Source organism: Camelus bactrianus, chromosome 19 (genome assembly GCF_048773025.1).
Source record: "Camelus bactrianus isolate YW-2024 breed Bactrian camel chromosome 19, ASM4877302v1, whole genome shotgun sequence".
In the NCBI taxonomy this organism is placed as follows: domain Eukaryota; kingdom Metazoa; phylum Chordata; class Mammalia; order Artiodactyla; family Camelidae; genus Camelus; species Camelus bactrianus.
This window is the reverse complement of record NC_133557.1, coordinates 34,682,249-34,687,191: the sequence shown is the minus strand read 5'-3', so window position 1 is coordinate 34,687,191 and position 4,943 is coordinate 34,682,249. Positions and strand designations below refer to the sequence as shown.

General features: G+C 54.2%; 1 long non-coding RNA gene across 1 annotated transcript; it reads left to right on the top strand.

Annotated features, from left to right (window-relative positions):
* The first annotated feature begins 264 nt into the window (after positions 1-264).
* Positions 265-2,252, top strand: LOC141574091 (uncharacterized). Its single transcript, XR_012500755.1, has 3 exons — positions 265-400; positions 1,673-1,838; positions 2,139-2,252. It is a non-coding gene; the product is annotated as an uncharacterized LOC141574091 (long non-coding RNA).
* The last annotated feature ends 2,691 nt before the right edge of the window (positions 2,253-4,943 follow it).

The following is a 4,943-nucleotide window of genomic DNA, read 5'->3' as shown; positions in this document are numbered from 1 at the left end:
CCCTCTGCCTTTTCCAGTTGCTCTTTCCCCTTAAATAATATCGATCTGCCCTGTTCCGGCCTCCTTCACCAAGACCTGGGATGTCCCGTGTCGGCCAAGTGAGCACCGACGGGGGCGAGCCCGAGCCCCCCCGCCCCGCACCTCTCCGCGCTTCGCGCATCTCCGCCGCCTCGGCTCCGGGCGCGGGGAGCCCGGCGGCGGCGCGGGGAGGCTGGGCTCGGCACTGACTCGCACCGCGCCCGACACGCGCCCCTGCTGCGCGGACCTGGGGAGGGCGCGGCGGCGCGAGGTCCCCGCCATCGCCGCAGACCGAGCCCTTCCAGGCGCTGCGAATCGTCCCGAAAGAGGGCCCCGGGGCCGCCCGGTTTCCGAAGCGGGCCCGTTACTAAATAACGCTTAGGTAAAGGGAGACGTTTAATTTTTAAGAAAAAGTGACATTGTAGTCTGGTTGCTGCCTCGGCGGAGATGATGGGCGCCTGAGTCTCAGGATCTTTGTAGTAGAATTAAAAACAGAATTAAGAATAAATTTCCTTCCTAAGGGTTGGGGGAGCTGGGGAGTGGGGGGGGCAATTTAGAGGTTTTTCATTTTCTAAACGCTTCAATTTAAGCAAACACTCAGGGGCTCCAGGCCGCTGTAATTCCAAAGACAATTTTCCCAGGTTTTAATTTGATTTGCATTTTTTTCAACTTTGATAATATTCAATTTCATGGCTGAATACACAGGTAAACACTGTTAGGTAGTGTTTTTCACCCCTGCTCCAAACAGAATGTCGCCTGCCTGGGAGCCGCGGGAGGTTGCAGACCCGTCGCAGCCATGTCTGCAGCTTTCTCCTGAGTTATTTTCCCAAACGTAGCCTGGCTCGCCCGGGCCCCAGAAGCGGCGATCTATCAAAAGCAGCTGAACCGCTCAGCAGGTCTGGGGGGCCCGACCCAAACGTGGCCCAAAGGAAGGAGGCAAACGGATCCCTACTCTACGCAGAAACTATTCTATTTTATCCAGAAACATTTTTTAAATTTTATTAGTAGTTTTAAGGAATTGATCCACATACTCACTTCCCCCAGAAATGCTGCTAGTGTAAATCTCACAGCTAGAAAGGCAAACACTGAGGAACACAAAGAGACGGTCTTTGTGGCAGAAGTCTAATTAGCAGCCTTGAGCTACTTTATCAAATGTAGAATTTAGAGAAAAGTATGGAGTGAAATTGGGTAATTAGCTTTTGTCACATCAAAGCTGATTTTTAACAAAATACCACTGTTAGTAAGCACGGAGCCAGGACGCTGGGAGCTGCGTGAGAGCAGCGACACTAAAGGCTAACCCCAGTGGACGGCAGTCCTCGGACACACCACACGCTGGACATCACGCGGGGGGCTGTGGAGCCTCGTCAGATACGCAGGTGGATTGGCACGTTATAAATCTATCAAAACTCCAAGTGCATGTATGCTGCTTCACAGCATTGTGCTAGAAAAGGTACAAAGAAAGGACACACTTCACTGGTCTATCCAGAGGTACTTACATAATAAAATAGTTCTCTAGTTTCAGGAACTATCCCTCATTTAAAGAAAAAAAATACACATATCTATTCGCTTTTTGTCCGTTACTGTGGAATACTCAATACTGCTATTTCTATTTTAAATCCTGAAAGTTTACTAATTTGAATGTTTTATTTTCTAGGATTTTTTTTAAATTGGAGAGGTCCTGGACAATGTTAGTGACTAAAAATTTAAAAGAGATTAGAGTTTTGGCATCTGGGAAAGAACAGATCCAGAAATTACATTTGCGAGACTTTCAAAAAAACCTTTTTGCTTGAGGCTGGCTGGTTTCGGAAAACTGGATTGAGGTGATCTCATTTGCAAAATATTTTTTTATCGTATGAAAGGGATTTAAGCAAGAAAGACAAGAAAGGATTTCGTTTGAAATAGTCTCCGCTTTGAAAGAGAAAACGCCTTAATTTTTTTGAAAACGCTGTTATAGCAGGCTGACTGCACTGAATGTCTTCAGGAAAACTCTTCTTTACCATTTGACTTTAAATTTTTTTTAATATATAATTATTGAATTTAAACATATCATTCCTTAGGGTTCGTCTTACTCTTTTGCACTGTGGGGAACTGGCAGTTATGTCTTTCTGTTTATTTCACAGGAGTAGACGGCGGAGTGTGCCGTTCCAAAGACAGACCTCCTGGAAAAACAGCTCGTGGGGGGGCTTGACTATAACACACCGTCTGCTCAGAGAGTAACTGATCGCACCCCAGAGGGACATCTTTCTCTTTCTCTATCCCTAATTGTGGAGTAAATGGGGACCTTGCGAAGAGTCTAAAACATACATACATCATCAGAATAAATTTGCCAATTTCACTTGCTTTTACCCCCCAAAGAGGTCTGTGCCCAGGACCCAGGACCGTGGCCTTGGTGCCGGAGCAGCGCTCAGGCAGCGCTGACGGCGGGTCGCCCCCACCTCCAGCTGTGTGCAGCTGAGTCTGAGCTGCTGCTGGCCTGGCCCACCGAAGACTGAGGGGCCAGCGGGGCTGGGGGCAGGGGGGCCAGAGAGGAAGGGACCAGGGCTTCCCTGGAGTGTCTCTTAGCAGGTGAAGACTTTCAGAGCTGGCAGCAAAGGGGGCCTAAGTCCCTGTAGGGAACTTTCCTTGCAGACTTAGGACCTTGGGAGGCTGTGTCCTTTGGGAGAGATGTAAGTCCTCACTTGCTCGGAGGAAGAAGTGCCCCCCCCAAAAGACCCAGCTGCTGGGGGGAGGCTAACTGAGGATGCTACAGAGGGCCTGTGGTCTGGCTGTCCCTTCAAGGCTAACAGGAGACTGAGGGAGGGGAGGAGTGTGTGTGTGTTGGGGGGTGTGAGAGAGAGAGAGGGAGAGGGATTCCACTGAATGCACGGGCGAAATCCTGCAGTTACTTTGGGTTGTTTACTGAGCAAGGACAAAATCTAAACAGCGCTTTCCACAGTCAATGATGGGATCGCCTCGGGTTCCAGAGCTGAGCCCCTAAATGAGTCTGGCGTCCTGATAACTGCAGGTCAGCACCTGAGATCAGCCCTCCCCACCGCTCGATGCTGCAAGAGATAGGGAGGCCTCCTGTTTCTGAGCTCCTGGAAGGAAGGCAGCGGCGGGAAGGGGATTTAATTGTCTGCCTGGGTGAATCGAAACGTCCTTTTAAAGCAAAGAAATCAAGAGAGATCGGCCTTTAATTGGCAAACTCCGCTGGCAGGAGGGGCCCGGGATTGAAGGGAAGAGAGAAGACACCGATCCGCACCCCCCAGCTCGCGGGCCCCGTGGACAAGCCCTGGGACCGCGCCGCCGCTCCGCTGCCGTCCGAGAAGGCTGGGCGCCTGGTCTGCCCATGGGGCACTGCCCTCCCCACCTCAGGCTAAGGCCTCTGTCATCAGTTTGGGGGGCGGGGTATGGTTTACTCTAGAACTGCATTCACTTCGAAGCCTCGGTCGTCCGCGTGCCCGAGACCTAGTTGTATGCGGAGCTGGCCTTAGAATCCGGTGGTCCAGAGCGTCCCCTGAAGTCCCCGAGGGAAGGTGCTGTCTGCAGGAAATCCCACCCCACTGAAAACGGGACAGTCCAGGGAGCTTATCTTCCAGCAAGCTGGAAAGGAAAGGAGACCTCCACGCCAGGGAGGCCGGTGCTCAGCCACCTCTGCCTTGCACACCCGTGTATCTGTATGCAGCTCAACGGTGCACACTCGGCTGGGGTGGCGCTCCTCCCCCAGACTGCAGGCCTACTGAGTGCTGGGTCCCCACCTCCCTCTGTGTTGGAAGCAGTTCGGACAGCCTGGGCCAGCATCCTCTTTGGCGCCAAACCTAGAGGCAGGTGTTTGTCCACATCTGCATCCATGTGTGACCTGGGGAGGCAGCTGTGGGGGCAGGGGTGGGGGCCTGGCGGCTCCGGCAGCTGTGGCCCCAGAGGAGGTGCCCCCAGCTGTGGGCACTCCAGCTGTGCTGTCACCTGGGCCATAGGGCCACCAGGTGCGGGTCAGGGGGAGGTCAGAGGCAAGAGGCTCTCAGGACCATCCTGGTCCCAATCCAGACACTCCCCACCCCACCCCACCCCACCAGGGAGCACAGCTGACAGGCTGCACCTCGTGCATGGCGTGTTTTAGGCCCAGATGTCAGGTTCCTGTTTCTGCCTCGGGCATTTTCTCTCTGTAATCACACACAAGGCAGGAGCCACCTCTCTGCCGATTCCCTCCCAGCCCCCTCCCTTCCCGCTCCAGCCATGGCCCCGGAAGGTTGCAGGTTGAAGCGGAGCGGTCTCGGCCCGGCTGTGACCGCTGCTCTGGCCAGGCCAGCTCTGGGGCCACGGTTGCGTGGGAACGCCAACTCCGAGAGAGAAAGAGAGGAGCAAGCCTGACCCCGGACACAGCCCACCTGAGCCCTTCTGGGACTGCGGGCGGGGCGTCTGCCCTCCTTCCAGGGGGTGCCCGGCCTCCTCCTCTGGCCACCTTCTTGTTTGTCTCTAGACATTTCGGCCTCCCGCTTTGCCACCAGCAAGTCACTTTGAAAATTTGAGGGTCCTGGCGAAGGCAGGCTTCCTACTGCGTTGGAATCAGAGAGGTCTGTGCCCAAGTCATAGGAAGCCAAGAGAAGTTGAAGAGAACGCAGAGATGAAAGGCTTGAGCTCAGCGCTGCGCTCTGAGACCAGACCCTTTCCCCAGATTTCTGAGGCCCGTCACCCATTAACCCCAACAGCCGCTGGCGGGGGTGGGGGGGTCTGAGTGAGGCCATGCTCCTGAGGGCACCTGGCGACCGCACTCGGGGGGTGGTGGGTGGGATTCAGTTGTGATGAAGGAAAGATGAGGGGACTTTCAGGGGCTGGGGCGAGGGTGGGAGAGACACTAAGGTGCTGGAAAGAAGGACATCGTTTTGCTAAGAAATGGACTCCTTTTACATGGGTGGAGGGTAAACGTTCTCCACCGGCAAGCTGTTGAG